Genomic DNA, 25,214 nt, shown 5'->3' on the forward strand with positions numbered 1-25,214 from the left:
TATAGCAAAAAGGCGTTGGCTATCTCTCACCAGGGTCAAAGGGGCTCATTTGAGCAAAGCTTATATAAGTTATAAGAAAGTATTCTCATCTCAGTCCCATGACAGCCTACATCTACTCAGAGTTGACAGACACATTATCAGGGAGAAAGGGAAAAACAAGCTTTGTCTCCAGCTCAACATTGGGTGTCATCTTCCCAAGAGATCTCAGTGTCTTTGACACATGGCATCATCCAGAGCCTTGAATGTAAAGATGGTTCCAGGCTGGCTTTATTTGCTCTTTCGGCAGCAAGACCTTCACTTGGGTCTTCCCCTGTGACCAGATTCAGTCAATCGAGTGAATTCCAAACGACTAAAATCAGCTGGTGCGATTTAAGTAAAAAGCAAAACATTGTATGGGAAAAGAGAGAACGGATTATTATCCTGCTTAATATATGATAAAATTTAGAGTATCTGATACTGAGATAATTGTAACCAAAATGGTTTTGAATTCATAACCCTTCTTCTAAGTGAAGAGTCCAGAGTAAGTCCCTATGACCATTTGAGAACAACTTCAGCTCACTGACTTATGCATCAAGTTGATCAGTCGTCTACTATAGGTTCTAATAGTGCTGTCTATAAGCTGAGTGACTTTGGCCAAATTGCTTAACCTCTCTGGTATTGTTTTCTTCACCCTAAAAATGAACCTATAATGTCTAGCTTCTCTACCAGGGCTCCAAATCTAAAATTCTGTGACTATGCTACTCAGAGACACCATTACCGTTAAATAAGTGTTTTTTATTTAGGAAATAATTTCTATAGATATTAACCTTCAGCATCCCAAGAAATGCAGAGCCATAAATAGCAGGCCGGGACAGAATCTTTCTTTTGGAAATTGAAAAAGAGTCTTTTTGGAATGGCCACTCACACCAGTCTTTTCAGCTATACTTGACCCAGAAATAACCACATGATCTGCAGGGATGTGAAGTTTGGAAAAAGTAAGCTGGTGATGGAAATTATAGGCCTTTTAGACACAAAGGCCTGAATGACAAGCTGACAGCAGACTGCCATGCTGTCAGCACATTATTCTTGCAATGACTGGGTCTTTAGACACCAGTTATTCTCCAGACCTAGGCTTGCTCAAGCCCCGAAGATTTTGAAGATGAGGTCAGGAGAAGAGGCAGAGTGAGGGAAGGATGAGGTGTATCAGTATGCAACGACAAGTTACCCCGATACTTACCTAAGCCCCTGAATGAAGCATTGTTTGTGCAACTGGTAACTAGAGCTTCTCCCTTGTGTCACACGTAGAATGGGCTCCCCCACCCTGCCTGCTGGCTCTGTAGGGTGTGTCGGATATGTTGAAACAACTCTAGGCGCCAGAAGATGGCTCACCACCAACTGAAGACTGCACCCAGCCACTGCCCTGGGCCTCAGGCATCTCAGCAGCTCTGCTGTGTCAAGCACCCAGCTCTGCAGTCTTTTTGTCTTCCAAAGGAGAGGTGGCAAGCTGGCTGGGTGACTTCAGAGGGGATGTGTGGTGTGTGACTAGGGAACACTAGGTGCATGTGCCTTTTGCCTGTATCCCCGAGAGGTGAGAGAGAGGATGCTGGCAGCTCTGGGGGCTCTGGCTCAGTAACCTGGCATCATGGGCATTTTTATGACTTGCTCTGGATATTTCCTAACCCAGGAAGCAAAGGGAGCTACCTTCATGCAACAGAAATGAGCCCTGTTCACCTTGGATGTGACGATTCTGTCCTGTTCCATCCATTAGAGGACAGTTGCACCTAGGGGAATCACACACACACACACATAGACACATGCAAGGGCCTACTGTGCAGTCATCCTTCCTGCTTGTGACTGAAGGGCCCTAGGCTTTCCAGCACACTGTGTCAACTGGGTCCAGATGGACCCAGTGCTGAAGAAAGTGTACTAGCTGCTGCTCCCAGACTCCACCAGAGGGGCCAGATCACAAAACCAAGCCCCGGATCCAATTCCTTTCCACACCACCGCCTCGACATTCCCAAACACGAATGAATTTCATGCCTGTCCTTGGGCTACAGTCATCCCTGCAGGTAAAGGCAGGTTGGGTGGGGTGCCCTCAAAGGAGGCTCACCAAAGAACACCTGTTCTGAGAAATAGTGTGGATGACTCACCATGTGGCACTCTTCCTTCGTACTCAGCCCTGTCTATGCCCGATCTGCTGGCCAGGACTTGGAAAAGTCATAGTGGGTGGTTCTTGAGTGAGTCATAAACCAAGAGACTGATCACTTACACTCCTGAGGAACCCAAGACTTTCTCAGAAAAAAAACAGGCGGAACTAATTTCTATTCACTCTTCCTCCTTCTGGCCTCTGTTTGCCAACGGTGATGACGATAAGTGCCATGGGAAGAGCTAACATGCTTTTTCACTGCTTCCAAAACTGTTCTTGAAAGTTTCTGGGCTGTATTAAACAGAAAATGTTAACTCTAGAAGGCTACACAGTTTGTTTTATTAATACAAATGATCGAATTATATAGAAAATAATCTAAATCTATACCATTTGATATGGTAGCCACTAGTCATGGGTCACCATTTAAATGAAATTAATTAAAATTAAAAATTCAGTTCTCCAGTCACACTGACCACATTTCAAGTGCTTAGGAGCCACATGTGGCCGGTGGCTACAGCATTGGGCAGTACAGCTATATATCTCCATCATCACAGAAATATCTACTGGACAGAGCTGATCTAAATACGTGCATAGCAAGTGTGGGAGGACCACTCATTCATTTTGTTATTCAGCAAGTATTTATGGAGGGTTGGCTATGTGCTAGCAACTGTGGAGGGAACCAAGATGAAAAACAGGTGGTCCCTGTACTCCAGGAGTTTATAACTGGTTGGGACTACATGTGTGTAATCAAAGATGTAGACCTTTTTTAATCTGGGGAATGAAACAAGCTATACACGAGTGAACAGAACTCTAAACAAGGTCAGCTTTAGATAAGAAGAGCAGAGGAGTGAGTCAACCTGGTTGGACTTGAGCTTGTAAATCTTTCATTCAACATCTGCTTGCAGATGTGTGGGCGGTAAGTTAGCTTAGACCTGAGTGACAGCTGTCACAGCTGTGGAGCAATGAGGCCAGACCGGAAGCTCTCACAGGAGAACTTCTGACTGTGCCTCCCATAGAGGGCAACTTTGTGAACACAGCTGGACGAGGAGAGGGCCATTTTCTCAGGCAATCAGATCCCAACCAAAAAGAATATGCAGGTTCATTCTACCCTTCACCTCCTGGAATTCTTGAACGCTGTGCTTCACCACACTTCTGAGAAAGTAGTGAGCAACCAGCTGGCTCTTTCTCCAGTACAGCTGCTCCTTGTTTGAAGGATTTTCACCAAGTGATTTTAAATGTTTTTACAAGGTGTTCAAATTGGGTAACCACATTTGGTATGCAAAAGTCACAGACTGGAAAAGCAATCACAAAGCACTAAGAGTGACCAGTTCTCAAGAACTGAGCAAAGACATCTTAGGGAGGGAATGACCAAGGGAGAAAGACAGCAGAATAAAGGGCAGACACTGGCTTTATTAAATAGAAATGACACCTGAAAATGACAACTTGAGTGGGAAAGAAGCACACAGGAAAACTCAGAAATCTAAATCAGAGCCCCCAGAAGGACAAGGAGATATTTTCAACCTCAGGAAGTTGTAATGACTTACAGTTGGGTGACACAGTGCCACTGCCCTCTAAAAACATTTATGAATTTGTTTGGGGGGAATATTTTTTAATACTTGAGGAATCATTGGAGGTGGTGTAAGTCATAAGACCAGGAGCTGGCTTCCTCTGGGCAGCCAAGCTATAGAACTATTCCAAAAAAAAAGACTATGGAAACTATTTTTGTTTTTTAGTGTAATGTTTTGAATAGGGTTCATATTCATCTGATTGAAAATTCATAAAAATATACAAAGGTTCACAGTGAAAAGTCTTCTCACATCTGTCCCTATCTGTCTGGTTGCCACACCTCTCCCGTCTCCACTCGACCAACCATTTGTACTCATCCCACACTACTTTATGCTTTTACAAGAAAATGCAAATACACTCATTTCTCCCCCCTTGTTTTACACAAAATACGCCAACTATACACACTGGTCTGCCTGTTACTTAATCATTTAATAACTGCCTTGGATGTCTTGGAACTCTTCCCTGTGGGTACAGAGAGCCATCTCATTCTTTTTCACAGTTGCATGGTATTCCATTATATAGTTATCAATTTCATGGTATCCTATTGGTGGACACTTAGCTGCTTCCTATATTTTACCATTACAACAATACTATAATTAATAACCCTGACTATACATTATTTCAAATGCGTACAGTATATCTCTATAGTAAAATCTTAGAAGCAGAGGTCAAATAAGCATGTGGGTAGATGTTGCTGAACTGCCCTTCGTGTGGTTGTGCTAATTCACACTTCTACCGTGTTTCCCCGAAAATAAGACCTAACCAGAAAATAAGCCCTAGCATGATTTTTCAGGATGACATCCCCTGAACATAAGCCCTAATGTGTCTTTTGGAGTAAAAATTAATATAAGACCCGGTCTTATTTTCAGGGAAACACAGTACCAGCAATGTTTGAGAGGGCCAAAGGAAGGTGTTATCAAATTCTGGGATTTTTGCCAATATAACAGGTGCAAATGGAATCTCAGTAGAGAATTAATTTGCATTTTCCTTATTATGAGTGAGGTTGGACTTTTTTTTTTAATTGGGGAATATTGGGAAACAGTGTGTTTTTCCAGGACCCATCAGCTCCAAGTCAAGTCGTTATTTTCAATCTAGTTGTGGAAGGCGCAGCTCACTGGCCCAGGTGGGAAATGAACCTGCGAACTTGGTGTTATGAGCACTGCGCTCTAACCAACTGAGCTAACCGGCTGCCCCCGGACATCTTTTATATGTTTAAGGGTCATTTGTATTTTCTTTCCTGTGAACTGTCCAATCATATAGTTTGCACCTTCTTTTGTGGAGTCATTGGTTATTTTTAAAAGTTAGTTCCTCATTAATTTTTCTAATCAACTTTCTTATCAGTTCCAAGTTCTTTATTTATCAAGGACACTAGCCCTTTGTCTGAAATATGAGGAACAATGAATATAAACACAGAGCTAATCAATAACTTTCTTGCCCAAAGATGATTTGATGATTTCCCATAAAATTCTTTTCCAGGCAAGGCTTCCACCCCCACCCTACCTCATCCCCCATCTCCAAGGTCACACCAGGTTTCTGGCTGTCCCTCTTTTCATTTGGTTTTCTTCCTTGGGGCTTTTGTATTGGCTGTTTCCTCTTCCTGGAATGAGATTTCCCTTTTGTCTTCTTGGCAAATTTCTGCTGAACTTTTTAAGACCTGTGGCACCTTCTCATTACAAAGAGCAAGTGGGGACAGAGGAGAGTGACAATTTGCAACTGTGAGACTCTTCCCCTAAATCATAGTGAATGAGGAGACTCAGACTGGGCAAATGACTGTGAAGCAGTGTGAGTCAGTGGGAGGCATATCAGCGAAATACCGTGTGTGAGGCCCGGGGAGGGTGTGGCTGAATGAGGAAGTTACTGCAGGGCAGAGCGGTGGAAGGTGAGCCCAGGAGCGGTGAACCCTGATGGGGAGTGAGGCCTGGAGGTGTGCATTCAGTGGGCTGTTCTTTCAGAAGGGCTGGAAGACAGAAAATAGAACTGAGAAGGACACAGAGTATAATATAAATACCAGGGATTGGGTGGTGGGGACACTACAGCATCTTGCAGAGGGTTATAAGAAGAGAAATTTCAAGTGAAAACCCTTACCTAAACTGCCTGCTTTCCCAAGAACCCACAAAGGAGGAAAAGCATGAGAGATAGCTCAACCTTCGGCAAGGAAAGTAAGGTAAAATATTATAAAGACAGAAAGTCCCACAAGTTGACTTGGAACAGCCAGAGATGGTGAGAGAAGTGGAAAAACCTGGGAAGAGACTCATGAAATGCTTTAACCCTAAATCACACTCCACTGTGTACCCAGATTCACCACACTGTGGGAGGAGAGTATTGTGTCTTTTAAGTTGGCCTTCTGAATGTGCTATGCTCCAGGGTGGATAAGTTAAGAAATTGGTGGGTACCGCTAAGAAAGGAAAGGGGCCAGATGATAAAACCTGGGGTTCGTCTTTTGCAAAAGGTGTGTCCCTAGCTAATCTGTTGGAACAAGCAATCAGCCAGGAGAAGTCACAGCAAAAGGTCACAGGCACCTTCTGGTTGGGGAGTTGCGGCAGAAGCAGCTGCTTCACGTGGCCCAGTGTGAGGCTCCCACACATATTCTTTTTCATGTATTCATTTAGTACACGTTTTCTGGGTCCTTACTCCACATTGGGAACTCTGCTGCTAAGGAATATAATGGTGAGTAAGGCACTGAAACTGGCCCGGTCACTGTAATCCAGTGGGAGAGATGGACACCTAGACAAGCCAGAAGCATGTGTTCTCTAACTGAAGGGAGATGCAAAGAGGGAGGCCAGGCCCTCCTCTCGGGGTAGGCTTCCTAACAAAAATGACTTTTAAGCCGATGGGAGTTCCTTGGAGAATGGCCCATCCATGAGAGACCCCTGAAAGCATGTGTTCCGGGAAGGAGTATGGCACTCTGCAGTGTAAAAACCTCGAGTTAACGTGCTCCACTTCCATATAAAGAAGGAGACTTTAAGAAATCAAACTAAGAGATGAGTGCTTTCTTCCTTCTGATTGTTCTGAGCCAGACAGTCAAATTTCTGCATAACTTATACCTCAAAAGTAATGAATGTGCAAATTCTAAGCCAAGAATAGAAGCCATGCCTGATCGAATCCATTCTCACTGTTTAGTTGCTGACTTCTGTATTAGCTCTTAGCTGAGGGTCAGCATTTTCTGATACCATCTTTTGCATTGAACTCTTCCTCCTCCCCCAGCTCCTTTAAGCGTATCAGATCTCCCAAGCAGCCTTATTCAATATTTATACAATCTGGACACAGCAAGGCTGCTTTGATCTGCAGTGAGTGAGGACTGGAGATCATCAGAGCTTGACCCTCAGCAGCTTTCTCTTGGCTGCTGTTCTCCAAATTTGCCCCCCTCAGGGGTCCCCAGGAGCCCTGTAGAATGAAGAAGCACCTCTTTGTTCAGAGCCTTTGATGCCACTGGGCACTGAGAGACCTGCTCATCCGATTGGGCAGAGGAAAGACCTCTGCTGCATACTTCAGCTAATTGTCACTTAAAGCCCAGAGATTCTGTTCTCATTTTTTGTTGTGACCAGTTAGCAGAAGCAAAAAATAAACAAACCCTCAATGGACAACCCATCCAGTAAGGCCAGCACATGCAACAGGCAAGTGGATATGAGGTGGGACTGCTTCTTTCCCATTGTGACTTAGAATTCCCAAGGCCGGGCTGCCGGTTTTCATTCAACAGATGGAGCAACAAGGTGGTGGGACCTGTGTGGCTCATTCTCTCACACAGCGCACACCTCCATCAGGACACTAAGTAATGGAAGCCCCCCGGACTTGCTGCCAGGACTTACACTGAGAAAATGAAGGCCAGTTCAGACATCTGTATTGATTTGCCTCCAGCACAGAGGGCTGGGGTAGTACTAAGCCAACTCCATTGCTGTCATCTTATTTTCTCAACCTAGTAACAAAAAGAATGCCGCTACGTGGCTGCATCCAGAGTTCTTCTAGGTCAGCTAGAAGGGATGGCATCAGCAACTGGGCCTCCGAGAAGGATGGGAGACTTTTTTCGCCAGAGAAGGGCCTGTTTCTCCAGCATCTTTGAGAAGTAATACAGTAGCATCAAAAGTATAGGTCTCATAAATATAGCATAGCTATATTTACTTTCTCCTTCTCTCTACCCCTCTCTCATATAGACAGCTCTACTAATCAATCATAGTATTTTTTTTCTTCTGAAAATACATACCATCCTGGGAGCCGTGGTTGCTGACACAGATCCTTAGGCTGCAGAGAAAGTGAAGACGGGAGCATTGATCTCATTTCCTGGGAAGGTTAAATTTTATAATTAACAAAATTTGAAAGGGTCCTTCACTGACACTTTTATAATTATGAGTCCAAGTGAATTCATTTTTTCTTAATGGAGAGAAAAGCATTGAGCTGCTGGTTCTTTGGGTGAATTGTGGCAGGCAAGAGCAGGGATGGGCCCAGGAGACTCGTTTACTTACGTTCCAGAAAGAGCCTCCGAGACTACCCTGAGCAATGTTGGACAGAGAAATGCGAGACACACACCTCGCCCCTGGGGCTGAAGTCAATTCCCATCTTTCCCAGCACCTGGAAGAGCAAAGGCACAGGGCTACAGCCTGGAGGGAGACACAGAGGACCAGCTGTCTGGCCTTGAAGTGTCTTCGGTGATTCCTAATACTCAGAAAGGACAGGGAAGAAACAACCTCACCTACCTTTCTACACTGAGGTTGCTTCATTCATTCCATCATTTGTTCACTGATTCACCAACATTTCTTGTGGCTCTATCTGTGGCTAGGCAGTAGGACTTAGACGTGGGAGTATTAACTGAGATTCCTGCTCCTGAATTTCTTAACTGTCCCCAAGCCTCTCCCCTCAGTTTTCAGGCGTGCATTGCTTCAGGTGGGGAACAACAGCTGAAAGCAGGGAAATGCTCTTGAGATTCAAAACAAAGCTAGGTTTTTCATTTGCTGCAGCCTAAGATGTCCGAGTTCGGACAATTAAGTTTGCGAACTCATCTAGAAAAAGTGCTACATACCTCATTGCTGAATATCACTACAATCTCCTTTGAAGTCCTCCCCTTGGGAAGCTATGCACTGACACCAGCGCCTAGTCCACCCTTCAAAGCAATTTTGGAACTCTTATTAGAGCTGTCGTGGTATTACCCTTGATGTCCTGAATGTCATCAAAACATCTTCCTTTCAATATTTCCTTTATCTTCAGGTAAAGAAAGAAAGAAGTCATTGGGGCCAGATGAGGTGAGTGGGGAGGGTGTTCCAATTCAATTATTTGTTTCCTGGCTATAAACTGTCTCAAGGACAGTGCTGTGTGAGCGGGTGCATTGTCGTGATGCAAGAGCCATGAACTGTGGGCGAAAAATTCAGGTTGTTTAAGTTTTTCACGCAGCCTTTTCAGCACTTCCAAATAGTAAACTTGGTTAATTATTTGTCCAGTTGGTACAAATTCATAATGAATAATCTCTCTGACATCAAAAAAGGTTAGCAACATTGTTGCAACAAGTTCACTCGGGATCATGGGTCTGCTCTATAGCTGATTGTGATGGTAATTACATGAGTGCATATATTTGCCAAAACATGCAGAAATGTACTCTAAAAAGAATTAATTTTGCTATATGAAAATTATTATCATAAGAGTGAGGAAAATAAACATAATGTGCAGTGAAAAAAATAAGATTAGGGAAATATTAGGGTCTAAACACAAGAACACATACAAAACACATACAAAACTCTTGGGAGGAAGCTCTCAAGTTCCTCCAAACTCAGAGAACCAGCATGAAGGGGAGAATAAAAGCCTGGCATAAGCCTGTTAGCCAACATCTGAGAAGTCCCCTTAAGCAAGATGATAGGATTGAGGGGGGATGAGGCAAGAGGCAGGCAGCATGGGGAGTTCTAGCCACAGCGGCCAGGCCCCAGGCACAGAGCAGGACTGCCCAATGGGCAGCCTAAACATGAGCTTGGAGACCCAACCCAGTAGGGGTCTCCTACAAAATTAAAAAATGTTCAGCTTTAGTGAGAGCTAAACCAAAATTTTGTAGTCTAAACATCCCGCATAAAGTCATTTTAATTTCAACATTCACATAAGTTTTGTGTGTTTAGGGGTCAGTGTTGTTTTTATTTTGAGTTACATATTGGCGTATCGCAGCACACTGGTGGGCTGGTCGAGGGTGGGGCCCCCACCTGCAGCTGTGCAGCTGATGGCGGCATAAACAGCCTAGCGGAGAGGGCATGGGGGCTGAAGTCCAGCCTATGTCCTGGCATCCTAGAGCAGGGATGAGCCAGCCCACAAGAAAAGACATGTTTGTGTCTCCTAGTTTCTTCTAGCTACTGGCTCTGCGAGTGGGTTATAAGCTAGTCCAGATATGGGTCACGTGGCCCTTGGGGAGTCCAGGCAGTCTAGGTCAGCACCCTCCAGCACCCACGCTAGAGCCCTCTGGCTGGAAGCAGCCTTGTCCAGGGTCCAACTCAGAAAAACAAAAGCAAAAACAGGACAAAGGCCTGAATCCAGCCCAAATCAGGCAGCTAACCAGTCAGCAAGCATCAATACTGTACCTTGGGTAGGGCCGTGCATGCCTGATAAAAGCCTCCTTACAGAACTCCTGCTTAGTGATTGATCCCAAAGTCTGGGTAGACGGGGCTTCAGGACTAACCAAGGAGGCACAGGAGCAAGGCCAGAGGGGACCAGGGAGACACACAGGGCTTGTCCTCCGCGGCCAGCTGGGGAGCAGCGTGCTGAGGAAATTGATCTGGCCCGTCGTTCCAGAGCTCTGGAAGTTGGCTGCTGGTGGTAGAATGTCTAGCAGTGCTCCAGCCGCTCCACTGTCCAGCCCCACAAAAGGGCCATACCTGGGGGCCTCCTCTGAAATGCCCCTCCCTTAGAAGAGCTCCATTCTTGTTGGAGGGGCTGTGAGTTGTTCCAGAGAAGTGTGAGGATAGGGATATGATGTCAGACCCCCATGTATAATAAAGTCTGAATCTGATTGTAAGACGTTGTGCTGGGCAGCTTTGTTTTGTTCACAGGATTTGGAGTCAGGATTTGAAGGCAGGGGGTATATTGAAGGAAGTGACAGATGCAAATGAGTCACGTGTCTGCACTGCTAAGGTCATGCTGACAGCTTTATCGTGCAGTACCTCTATCTCTCAGGGCCTGTGTATAGAGGCCTGGAGTTTCCTCTTGTCTTTTGGCAACTCTCCAACTTGCCCAGGCATGACTTAGCAAGGAAATTGGGTTTGACTTTAAAAATGCTCCCCGTGATGGTAACTCTGTGCTGAATTATTGAACGGTGAGGATATGGCAATATCCCCAGTCAGAGACTTTCTTCTCTGCAGCTCCTCCTGACAAGTAATTTTAAATGTGCAACAATGCAAAGCTCTATGCTCATCAGCCTAATGCTGAGCCAGATTCCAGCCATGCTTGAACAGCTGCCAAGACACCCAGGACACCAGGCTTTGCTCCAGGGTCATGCGGAATACAGATTTGGGCAAATGGATATCTTGATGATCTCCAAGCTATTGTCCCATACAAATCAAATCTTAACACAACTAAAATAAAAATTATTAATTAACCCCAAACCAGCTTCTTTGCCTGTTTTCTCTATTTTCATTAATCGTGTCAGCATCCACCCAACTGCCTAAGCCCATGTTTTGGCCTCACATTTGACTCATTTTGCAACATGGGATTGGTCTCCAAGTTTTGTCTATTGAGCCTCTAAAATATTTCTCAGACACATTCGATTCTCTCCCTTCTCACTACTCCTGGGCTGTTATCATCTCCTCTGGTCTCCTAACTAGTCCCTCCAGTCAAACTCCCTTCTTTAATCCTTTGGCAACAACAATCTAATCATATTATTTTCTAACTTTCATTGATTGTTGTTAACTTGAGGATAAAGTCGAAAAAGTTTAGCATGTTAGTCAGAGAAATGTCAATTTGAATATGAGTTCTGCCACTTGGCAACTCTATGACCTTAGGCAAGTCATTTAACCTGTAAAATAAAAGTAATAACAACAGTGAGGATTAAATTAGATTATATATATATATATATATATATATATATATATATATATATATATATACACACATATATATGTATGTGACATAGTTCAGTATCCAGTATATAGAAAGTACCAGAAATACTCACCTTTGTTAACTGCTGCTGCTATTCAAACCCTGGCATCTCCTCCCTTTTCACCTCTAACTCTCAATCAGAGGGTTATAGCCTATGCAATCACACATATTCCCTAAATATGTTCTACCATCTCATATGTTTGCGCTTCTGCATATACCTTTCTCCTGCCTGGAATGACCTTTATCTCCTTGTCTAGCTAGTGAATTGCTACTCTAAAGGCCCATCTCAAATGTTACCTTCCCTTGGATGGTCCTAATGCACCCAACTTTGAATATTTTATAACCTTTGTGCTCTATCACTATATGACTCTATTCTAAACTGTTGCCTTGAAATACTTGTTCTCATGTGTGCTCCCCTTATCATAAGAGAGCACTCTAGAGCAGAGAAGACACATCCATTCAAACATTCATTTAGTAACACATGTAACATCATCCATAAACCAGGCATTGTGCTGGCCACAGCAGACACAGAGATGCTAACGCATGTTTGTTAACATCTATGTTAATGACGGTACTTACTTGCAGACAACAGCATCCACTCTAGCTTCAGCAGAGTTTTGTCACAGAAAATTGGGTAGATCACAGAATCTTAGAAAGGGCCAGGGCCAGGCTTGGTGTCTATACGGGCAGCAGCACTGCAGCTGGGAACCATGCAGACTAAGAAAAATGACCAGCGACACCAAGGAGATGTCCCAGGGGAAACACCGTCAGCATAGCCACCCTGTGCTAGGGGATAAACCCTAGAAACTCAACTGTCCCTGTCTTGGAAGAGCCAGATACCACCACCAAGCTTTCCAGAAAATCCAACCTTCATTGTTTGCTTCTGTTTGAAGTCTCAGACAGGTATGTATGCTTGGTGGAACTTATATCACATTCCTGCATCCCAGCCGTAAGAGAGTATTGTAAATGCAACTTTGAGTTTTCCAGCTCAAACAAGAAAGCAAGCTTTGAAGGGTTTGGAATGGTTTTGGAATGGTTTTGAAGGGTTTAGAATACACTGGTTCTTAAAGAGCTCCAGCTTAGGGAGAGAGTCAGGCAAGCAAACAAACTTTACCATATTATCAGTGTAGCACAAGGGCTGTGAGAGCCAGAAAAACAGTTCCTAAGCCAGGTAAGGGGCTTTATATGAAAGACAGAGCTTTCGTATACCTAGTTCTAAAAGATCGTACTTTAACCTGAAGGCATTGTGAAGTCATTGAATGATTTAAAACAGGCAAGTGACAGTCATATTTTAGTTCTGGAAAGATCTACCTGGATTGGAGAAGGGAAATACCAGAGAGAAGAAAGCTAGTTGGGAGACCACTGCAGTCATCTGAGTAAGATGATGATAGGAACCAAAAAGGTGGCAGTAAAGCTAAAGAATAGGGACAGAGACAAGAAACATTTTAGACTTGGTGACAGATTGACTATGAGGGTGAAGGAGATTGAGGTCTGCAAGTCAATGGCTAGGTCCTGGTTTGGGCGGTTGGGTAGATTGTGATACGTTCCGCCAAGATGAGGTACCGCAGGGAAGACGTAAATTTGTGGGGAAGGACAATGAGTCCTTTTGCATGTATGCTACTGAGCAGTTGTCAACATGGTAACGTGGAGGTACATGGGAGACATTGAAGTGGGGATGCTGACTAAGCAATTAAATAATCAATCCATGTCTGTTGCTCATGAGAGGTTTGAGCATCTCATCTACTGTTTTGTTTTTTTGGTTGTTTTTTTTTTTTGGACATCCTACCTGTCTTATTTTGGGGAAACTACCCTTTTGTGAAACCATGTGTTTATGAGACACTGACCCCCTTACCTATAAGAGTAGGCATTTAACCAGGATGTCCAAGCAGAACCCACTACCCTCAGCCACAGAGATTGGTTCAGGTGTGGTCATGTGACCCAAACATGCTAAACAATAAGCCTCATGCCCAGGCATTGGCAGAACCCATCAAGGAGGAGATGGTCTGTTTCCATGAGGTTAATGAATTGATAAATGAAACCCTAGAGTGTTCAAGGGCCATTTTCCCATCACATATCTCTAATTGTGTTTGAAGGTGCAGGGTGTTGCCAGGAGATTAACTGTCTAAGGAAGAAAGGAAGTGAGTGACATAACTTTGTGTCTCCTGCACCAACAGTAAAACCTGCATATAGTAAGCACTCAATATTAAGTGTAATGAGTGAGGAAGTGAGCGAAGCATTTAAAAATGTATTTATAAGTAGGATATGGTTCTACATTATATCTTATCACTAAAAAAGTCATACCTTGATTTAAAAAAAAAGTATCACAATGGACCTGTTTGATATATAGACATTTCAAAACAGGCAGATTCCAGGTTTTCTTGGGGGCTGGGGTAGGGAAGATTTCACTGGGCATATTGTGTTTTTTTGTACAGCCATTGCCTTTGATTGTTTGAAGACACAGATAAATACTATTAAACACATCACAATACTAAATACTGTACCCAGTGAAATTACCAATTCTTTTCCTTCAAATGGTTGATGCCATAGAAATAATCACAGTGAAACAGCAGGACTGGCTTCAAAGCGTCACAGCTTGTTTTCTAGGGGCTGGTGCAGTCAGACAGCAGTTCTGATTAAGTTGTAAAAACAACAAAGGCAATATAAATTAAATTGTCATTTTAATCAAGTAGGGATCCAACATATAAAAAGATATGTAATACATTTTGCTTAACATTGTGTATCATGATTAATCCATAACTTATGTTTGCATATAAGCTACTGAACAGAACTAAAAATCTAGCCATGACTCTTTACTTTGCTCCTTTCTTTGGCTAACAAAGAATACAAGAAATCAGGGGAGCTTACGGATCTAGACATGGGTAATTAATTCACTTGACCCTCATTTTCTTTCCATTTCACCTCCTGTACCAGAAGCTAACATAAGTCCTGGGCTTTAATTAAACAAATCATCCATAGGGCATTAGCACCACTTTTCTCACATACCGAGAATATAAGGGCACTGCTGGTAGTTGGAATTTGTCTTAGGCTGTTGGGGAATCCAGGGAGAGGAATGCTGAAAAGCAAGGAAAAATTGAGCAGGCATGGTTTTTGCCATAACAGAAGGGTTTTCACATTCCTCCTTCTAAAGCCTAGTAATAAACAAGACAGGCAGGAAAGCACCGACGTCCATCTCGCCTGTGTTTGTCTTTCCTTTGCCTGGTGTCTCCCCAAACCTATCCCTGGAGTCTCTGGCTGCTCTTCTTCAAGGCAGGGCCACACCTCTCCAGAGTCCCTGGAGCTGGGGAGCCTGATGGAAGAGAATGTTTGTAGAAAGGAAGCCTGAATATAGTTGAGCTAAATGGAAGCATTCCTTCTATCAGACAATGGAGAAACATTGCAACACACACATGCAAGTGCTCACACACGCGCACACAAGCATGTAATTTTATACCTTGGGAAACTCTGGCCAAGATTATTCAGCTAGACTCCCACTGCCTTTGCCTGCATAGGCATGGGTAGATTTCAGCGGCATGGGCAGGTTTCAGCGGCATGGCCTAGGGGAGAGAGGAGTGCTGCATGGCAGGAATCAGTCTGACGAAACAAATGCCATCCCTTTCTATTCCCCATCTCCTTTCTGAACCTGTCTGTCTTCCTCTGCTCATACACCCTCTTTGTTCACACCATCCTCCAGCTATCTCACATGCCTCTTCCTCTTCTTACATGCCCCTTCCTTTATTATATTGTAGCGAATTTCCTAAGACAGCAGGCAGAAAAGTGGTGGGAACATATACGTGAAGATGTACTAGAATATCAGCTGGTTACAGAACTGGTGCTCAGTTACCATTTGTTGAATGACTGACATAGAGAAAAGCATTCACATAGAGCCAAATTCTATGTTGGATGCAACACAGAAAAAAAACAGACTTTTCTTTCCCCACTCTCCTATCCTACTCTTCCCTTTCACTGGCTTCTCTGGACCCTGTCCCTCTAGGAATTGCGGACCTAGAAACGTTGCTCTAACTTGGCTAAGCCTCCAAATGATTAAATAAACCAGATGAATGAGTGGAGGCGCCAGGATTATAGGCATGAACCACAGACCACTGCCATGTTGAGGTCTGGAGATTTCTGAGATCTGACATCACATAAGACACAGCTTCTAAGACTAAAAAGTCCCGAGATTGTTTGATCCTTTTTGGTCAACTCAGATTGGTGTATTAAAATGAATAATAATGCTATCATCTTTGAGCATCTATTACATGTCAGGAACTTCTATAAATTATTTTATTAAATTGTGCAATCACTCTTGTACTGTCACCCCAATTCATACTGAGGTTCAGGGAGATTAGAGGATTTGTCCAAATGACACACTGGCAGAGTCAGGATTTGAACCTAGATCTGTACAGGGTCATATCTCACCTGAAAAGGAGAGTGACTTTGTTTCTATTTGTTATCAACAAAGGGTGCAAACTATTCACCTACTGCATTTTAGAATTCAAGCCTCATCATTTTTCCTGCAGGCAGGCCTTTCAGGTTACAGAGACAGCTGTCCCCACAGAAAACCCGGGTGACCCATTAAAACGTTCTCATGAAAACTGCCTCTGGCCAGACCAATAGGAGGAACCAAGATGAGGACACAAACTAGCAGCCTCTGGTGATTTAAGGAGGTGTTGTCTTCATAGCCCAATGGGGCTGGTACAGGTACAAACGCTATTTGGCAAAGCCACAGAAATAACAAACCAAATTAAGCTTTACTTTTCAGACCATTGTGAGGATAATGAGTGCACTTTATAATAATTGCCGGAAGTGAGAACAGGGAAGAAAACATTGAAAAAGGCCTCAGCTTCACTTTTTTCATTTGCAAACCAGGGACTGAGTGCCAACCTAGCCCCTAAGCCTGCAAAGGGCTAGAATAAAATGCTTCCCAATTAATAAGCCAGAAACAGAGTTAGAAACAGGTCTGCTTTACCAGAGGGTCTGCCAGCCTTGGGCTCATTATTGGCAGCAGCTATGACGACCACAAGAACCATGCCCCACCCCAGGCAGGTTCACTTGTACAATTTTCCCTTCTATTGGAAATCCAGCTCACTTAGATCATAAGCTTCAAGGCAACACTCATCTTCAAGCAGGAGTGACTCTGGACTATTCCCATTTCTGTGGCTTCTGTAGCAGGCACTGTCAGCTTCCTGTGAATTTGGTGAATCACCTGACAGTGTATGGGGTGCCTGGAAGGCCTCTCCTTTCTGAGTTTGTTTGATTCATCATTGCCCAGCACCCCTCCGTGAGTAGCACTCACTGATCACACTGGGTTGTCATGTTCAGGGAGCAGAGCCCTCAGGGAGTAACTGGGTGCTGCTCCTGTCCTTCTCCCATCACCGTTCTCATTTTGGCTTTCGCCTGTCCAGCTCAACTGATGAAAAATTTACCTGCAGAACCACCAAGAAGCAGGCAGAGAGTGCCCAGGGAAAAATTAATAGTTATAGCAGCTATGAACATTTACGTACCAGTGTCTGTTTGAGTACCTGTTTCTAATTCTTTTAGGTATATATCTAGGAATAGAATTACTGGGTCATAAGGCATGATTTTATTCATATGAAATGTCCAGAACAGGTAAATGCATAAAGACAGAAAGCAGATTGGTATTTGCCTGCGGCTGAGGGGAAAAGGAATGGAGAGTGACTGCTTAATGGGTTCGGGGTTCCTTTCGGGGTGATGAAAATGTTTTGGAACTTCATAAAAGTCATAGTTGAATAACATCTTGAATGTACTAAATGTCACTGAATTGTACATTTTAAAATGGTTAATTTTATGTTAAGTGAATTTCATCTCAATAACAATTTTTAAGTTAGGGCCTCAGTTACCTGAGACCTGCCAGCATAAGGAGCCCAGACACCTTGATGCTGAATGCAATTAGGATGTAGTCATATTTGGTGGGGAGAAGGCGGTGGTCTGGTAATTTCAGAGTCATGAAAGACAAAAACATTCATACTGTCAATATTACCATTGATGCTCCTTAAAATACAGCCAGACTTTTAAATCTCTTTCACAAACAGTATGCACAGTTCTAGGTATAAAATTCTATACAGTACTTCTTATGTACCTCAAAGTTGAGAACCACTGAACTAGACTGCAAAAGGGGGAAAGAGCAAATTTATGTGCATATGTCTGGTCCTTCTAAATATTCTACTTTGATAAAGGAGGAGAGGTGACTATAGTTAATAACACTGTATTGCATATTTGATAGTTGCTAAAAGAGTAAACCTTAAATGTTCTCATTATGAGAAAAAAAATTTTGTAACTATTTATGGTGACGGATGTTTACTAGATTTATTGTGGTGACCATTTTGCAATGTACGAGGTCTGATAATTAAGGTTGTGAACTCATCCTGGAAAAAGTGCTACATACCTCATTGCTGAATACCACTATGGTCACCTTCAAAGTACTTCTCTTGGGAAGCTATGCACCAACACCAGCACCTAGTCCACCCTTCAAAGCATTTTTGGAACTCTTGTTCTAAAATGACCATCAGAGCTATCATCGTATTACCCTTGATGACATTTTGAATGTCATCAAAATGTCTTCCTTTCAATATTTCCTTTATCTTCAGGTAAAGAAAGAAGTCATTGGGGGCCAGATCAGGTGAGTAGGGAGGGCGTTCCAATACAATTATTTGTTTACTGGCTAAAAACTCCCTCACAGACAGTGCCATGTGAGCTGGTGCATTGTCATGATGCAAGAGCCATGAATTGTTGGAGGAAAGTTTAGGGCATCTAACTTTTTCACGCAGTCTTTCCAAATAGTAAACTTAGTTAACTGTTTGTCCAGATGGTACAAATTCATAATGAGTAATCCCTCTGATTATCAAAAGAGGTTAGCAACGTCATTTTGACTCTTGATTTGGACTGACAGAAATTTTTTGGTTGTAGAGAATTTGCTGACTGCCATTGTGCAGTTTGATGCTTTGTTTTAGAGTTGTATTGGTACACCCATGTTTCATCACCAGTGATAACATGGCCCAAAACATCGTCTTGCCTCTCCAAAAGGTCTTGGCAAACTTTTACTCTCCTTTGCTTTTGTTCGTCAATGAGCTCCTTTGGAACCATTTTTACACACACCTTTCTCATGCCAAGATTTTCAGTTAATATTTTCCTAACTGTTTCTGTATCTATGTTTACTTGGTCTGCCATGCTTCTCATAGTCAGCTGATGATTTTGACGCACAATTCAACAAATTTTTACAATGTTTTCATCAATTCTGCTGGTTACTGGCCTCCCTGGTCTCTCTTTATCAGTGATGCCTTCTCTCCCCTCAGAAAAAATTTAATCCATTTATACACTGCCATTTTCTTTATAGCATTATCCCCATAAACTTGGACTGATATTACTTCCACTTTTGCCACGTTTAACAAGAAATTTAATGTTTGTTCGTTGCTCCAATTCAAGTTCAGACATTTTTGTGACGGCACACAAAAACACGCAATAATATTGAATGCCACTCAGCAAGACACCGCCACATGTCGACATGAACACAGCTGTGAGACACTGATATACCCAGGTTATGAAGCTTTACTGTGCTGTTTGTATAGTGCTGCCAATGTAAGCTCCAGGTGGCAATTTCGCGAACTTAATTGTCGGACCACATATACAAATATTTGAATCATGTGTTGTATACCTGAAACTAATATAATGTTATATGTTAATTATACTTCAATAAAACCAACAAAAATATTCCAGAAGGATACAGCAGAACACATAAACAAATGGGAAAACATACCATATTTTCTGAAAGATGGCTCAATATCATTTTCCTTTCTTGTATCAAGAGTATGCTGATCTTCTTAATTTGATTTTTAAATTTAGCACAATCTCGATAAACTTGTAAATAGAAAAAAAATGAGGGAAGGAAATTTTTAAATGTTTCTACTTGTTTGTAAGGTTCAGTCCCATTCTGCATACATTTTAAACCCCTATAATATAATTTTAATACATGTTAATGGATTAATTTGTTGTGGAAAAAATGAGATGATGGCATCTCATTTGGAGGAGGGTTGAGAGAGCTTGAGCTCGATTAAAGGATAATCTTTTTAAAAAATAAAAAAGGTAACATAATGTCTCAAAATGGTCACATCAAAGATTTTATTTAACTCATTAATTAACAAGAGAACCAAGTAGGTATTGCAAAAAAGAGGTCAAAGAGAACTTTGAGTTCCACACATTTGTAGTTAGATAAAGAATAATAAAATGAATTGACAAATAGGTGCAAAACTATTCAATATCCACTGAGTTATAATCAGTTGCATTCCAGTGGACACAATTTGCATTTTTATTCCAAGGATTATTATAATTAGTTTCCTACAAGCAAACACCTACCTCTACAGAATTGTAAATTACTTCATGAAAGACAAAGGCAGATGGTTGAGCTTGCCAGACAACCAGTAAATTTCACAATTTTTTTCTACACTTAAAAGGTCTGGGTGTGTTTTACATGCCTGGCATAAGAATGCCTGGAATTGACCAGGTCTCTCTCTCCCTCTAGACCTTCAGGATGGTGCAGTGTCTCTCCAGGGTCATAGAGAAGAGAGATCCTGATCAAGCCTGCAGGCTAGGAAGTTGCCTCCTCCCATTTCCTTGTGCTGGACTGTCAAAGCACTGTCAAAGCACTGGGCACAGAGTTTCTTGCCACCAAATTGTTTCCCTGTGAGAAGCCTGATGTGTCCTTTATCAAGTAGCAAAAACAGGGCTAAAAGACAGCTGAAACAATTCCTCTGGTCAGGAAAATTTGTCAAGCTCACTCCTGTTGAGAGAGAGAGAGAGACACAGAGAGAGAGAGAGAGAGAGAGAGAGAGAGAGAGAGAGAGAGAGAGAGAGTCCATGGCCTCTCTCTGGTTACATGGTACTTGCTTTCAGATCCTGACAGGTAGGTTTTCACCCACATAGACCTGACATCCCTGGGTTCACCTTACTTATTGCGAGGACTTAATTAGTCATCACCCAGGCTGCAGTCTCTATTCTCTTGAGTTGGGGCTGCCCTTCTCAGTACAACTCCACTGGCTGACCTCTCTGGACACCCAGCTCAGCCAGTGCCATTATTCTGCTCCTGCCATTTCAATATTCAAATGTTCCCCCTCCATGAATCCTGTCACACTAGTGGATGGGGTGACTCTTGGCTGATGTTAAATTGTAATCAGTAGTTTGAAACAAACAGAACTATATTACAGACCCTCTATGAATTTCTTATACATCTTAAAACCCAGATTTTCTCTAAGTTAGAAACTGTGGGGTCTGAATGGAGACCAGAGAGGGAAGCAGCATGAGGCTGTTTAGAGAAGACACTTCTCCCACCCTTGAAAAGGTTGCTGTCTAGTTGGGAAGGTGGAAAATACTGCATTAGTCAGAATTCTCCAGAAAAACAGAAACAATACACCAATACAGTAAAACAGTGTGTGTGTGTGTGTGTGTGTGTGTGTGTGTGTGTGTGTGTGTGAGAGAGACAGAGAGAGAGAGAGAGAGAGAGAGAGAGAGAGAGAGAGAGAGAGATTCTAAGGAATTGGCTTGTGTGATTATAGAAGCTTGACAACTCCAAAATCTGCAGAGTGGGTTGGTAGGTTGGAGACCTAAGGATGAACTGATGTTGTTCAAGTCCAAAGGCTGTCTGTTGCAGAATTTACTTCCTCAGGGTAGGTCAGCCTTTTTTTATATTTAGACCTTCATCTGATTGGATGAGGCCCACCCACATTAAGCAGGGAAATCTGCTTTATGCAAAGTCCACTGATTTCAATGTAAGATCCATCCAAAACCATCCTTACAGAAACATGTGGAATAATGTTTGACCAAATATAAGTTGTGATCAAACAATACCATGAATGCACAAAATTTTAAAAATTTATTACAGTAAGAGACACATTGCCATTAATCCCCCTCAAAATGCCCCCCCTTATTACAAACACATTTATCCCAGTGTTCTTGCCACTTTCTGAAGCAGTTCTCGAAATCTTCTTTCATGAGTGTCTATAGTTGTGCTGTCATGCCTGCCTTGATGTCCTGAATCATTTTGACTTTGGGCAAGAGCCAGAAGTTGTATGGTGCCAGATTTGGTGAATAAGGTGGACGAAGACACACCGTAATGTTTTATTTGACAGAAATTGCCCTATACCAGAAGCAATATGTGACACGGAGCATTGTCACGATGGAGGATGATATACAGCACACTTTAAAACACACCTTCTGTCAACCATAGCTCACACTCAACTGATTGCACTGAGCAAGCTGGAACTTGGCACACACTGTTACTAAGGTTCGTCACACTGCTTCCCATTTTGAAAATCTTTCCGTTGGATGACACTTGGCAGCAACATTCACTGTATTTTGTAATCACAACGGAAACGCTCTTTGTCACACATTGCTTCTGGTATGGCAATTTCTGTCAAATAAAAACACTATGGTGTGTTCTCATCCATTTTATTCACCAGCTCTGGCATCATGTGGCTTCTGGCTCTTCCCCAAAGTCAAAATGACCATGAAAGGTAAACATTTTGAATTGATGCAGAACATCAAGGCAGCCACGACAGCACAACTAAAGACACTCGCGAAAGAGGACTTCCAGAACTACTTCAGAAAGTTGTGTGAACAATGAGATAAATGCGTTCAAAGCGAGGTGGAGGGAATATTTTGAATGGGATTAATGGCACTGTGTCTTTTACTGTAATACATTTTTTATTTAAACATTCACTGCATGTTTTGATCACGCTCATATCTGGGCACCTCAGCCCAGCCAAACTGACAGATAAAATTAACCATCACACATTCCCAGGACCATAGCTGGGTCCTGGGAGCCGATGGATTGGTGGTCTAGGTGCTGAAGATGCTGCGGAAGAATAGGCAGGTGCTGGGGGACGGGAAAGGGAAATATGGCTGCAGACTGACCAAACTCTGGAGGTTAGGAAAAATCAATCCCAGCCCTATTACTCTCCTACCCAGCTCTTCTAACTATTTCCCCCCATTCCCTGGAGAAGCATTGCTACCTGTCTTAACTCCAGGTTTATCAAGAAATTTCTAATGAGCTCCTAAAATGAGCCAAGACAGCTCATTGGGGATTTTGGCTGAGCCAAAATCCATTCTGAGGACCCAGTGAGCACCCCAGGGCATCTGGTCTTCCTTCTCTTAATTCCTGGGAATCTCTGTGACTCTTCCTCATAGGCTTTCAGTTTACCTGTGGTTGCACAGGAGAGTGCTGAGACCAGGCAGTAGCCCACTGTGGGGCGATTGTAAGGGAGAAGGGCAGCCCCACTGGAACCAGTGGTTCCTCTTTATCTCTGTTTGGGACTTCACGCCCTGTGTGTAGATTGAATGGTGCCCCCCCAAAGTTATACCCTATGCCCCAATCCCTGGAGCCTGTGTATATGATCTTATGTGGAAAACGGGTCTTTTTGAGATATAATTAAATTTAGATTGTTGAGATGAGATCATACTGATTATCTAGGTGAGCCCTAAACGCAATAATAAGTTTCCTTGTAAGAGAAAGGCAGAGGGACATTGAAGACAGAGAAGACGGCCATGTGCAGATGGAGGTAGAGACAGGAGTTCTTCAGTCACTAACCAAGGCACACCTGGAGCCATCTGAAGGTAGAAGATACAAGGAAGTATACTCCTCTAGAGCCTTCGGGTACGTATTTCAAACCTCTGGTATTTAATTAATTTCTCTTGTTTCAATCCACCAAGTTTGTGGTAATTTGTTACAGTAGTCCCAGGAAAATAATACACCCCATTAATGGCCCTTAAAAGTTGTATGAGGTTCAGAGAAATGCAAATGAAAACCACAATGAGATATCACCTCACCCCAGTCAGAATGGCTTTCATCAACAAAACAAATAGTAACAAGTGTTGGAGAGGCTGTGGAGAAAAAGGAACTCTCATACACTGTTGGTGGGAAAGCAGACTGGTGCAGCCGCTATGGAAGGCAGTGTGGAGGTTCCTCAAGAAATTACGAATAGAATTACCATATGACCCAGCAATCGCTCTCCTGGGTATCTACCCCAAAAATATAAAAGCATTTCTCTATAGAGACACGTGTACGCCAATGTTCATTGCAGCTTTGTTTACGGTGGCCAAGACATGGAAACAACCAAAATGTCCTTCGATAGATGAATGGATAAAGAAGTTGTGGTACATATACACAATGGAATACTATTCGGCGTTAAGGAAAGATGATATAGAAGCATTTGTGACAACATGGATGGATCTCGAGAGAATAATGCTAAGTGAAATAAGTCAGACAGAAAAAGCAGAGAACCCTATGATTTCACTGATATGTGGTATATAAACCAAAAAGAACAAGACAAACAAATGAGAAACAAAAACTCATAGACACAGACAATAATTTAGTGGTTACCAGAGGGTAAGGGGGTGGGGGGTGGGTGATGAGGGTAAAGGGGATCAAATATATGGTGATGGAAGGAGAACTGACTCTGGGTGGTGAACACACAATGGGATTTATAGACGATGTAATACAGAATTGTACACCTAAAATCTATGTAAATTTACTAACAATTGTCACCCCAATAAAATTAATTAAAAAAAAAAAGTTGTATGAGGTATTATGGATCCAGGTTAACAAAATAAGCACTATGGTACTGTTGAGAGGAGCCCAATGTTATGTTCTAGCTATAGAGAAACTTCAATGGTATATACACATATGTTTATTCACTTCCCTCAACAGACCTTTATTGAGCACCAACCACATCCAGACATGTGTGAGGTGCTGATTGTGCAAAGATAGTAACACACCTGGGAAGGATATAGCTTCAAAGCTCATTGTCACAGGTATCCGTTGGTCCAGGCCATTCCTTATCAACAAATGAACCATCTTTTGGTGAGCTGTGCAGTACTCCATGCCAGAACCAGTTCTGATCCAGGCCCATCCCTTCCTGAAGTCTGTTGGGCCTTCCTGCCCTTCTGCTCCAATTTGCTACTGCTTTGATCCAGACTACACCCCCTCTCTGGCTTCCTGCCAACATCACTCATCTGTTCCCCAGAATATTACCCTTTCTTCCATGGCCTGCCTAGCAGTAGGTCCCCTGTGGCAGTTGGGGTTAAGTGCCCCAGCATGGAGTCACACTGCCTGAGCTGGAAACCTGACCTCATCGTTTACTAACTGAGTAAACTTAGGAAAGTATTTACAATTTGCTGGTCTCAATTTCCTCATCTAAATTGGGGGTATAGTGCCTGCCTCATAGGGCTGTTGAATGAATTAAATAAGACAGTATCTAGTTCCCAGTTGATGCTCAATAAATAGTAGCTATTATGTTTGCAGAACTTGTCTCCTTTCCTAGCTGTCCTCTGTCTCTCATCAATTCTACCTCCTCCTCCCCAAGTCTTTGCTTATTGCTACACCATTGGAGAGAAAGACGCTGCAAATTGGGGCCAATGCAATGACTCACCCTTCTGTGGGGATTATTTTGAAAAGAGTCAACCA

The sequence above is a fragment of the Rhinolophus hipposideros genome (genome assembly GCF_964194185.1).
Source record: "Rhinolophus hipposideros genome assembly, chromosome: 13".
In the NCBI taxonomy this organism is placed as follows: Eukaryota; Metazoa; Chordata; class Mammalia; order Chiroptera; family Rhinolophidae; genus Rhinolophus; species Rhinolophus hipposideros.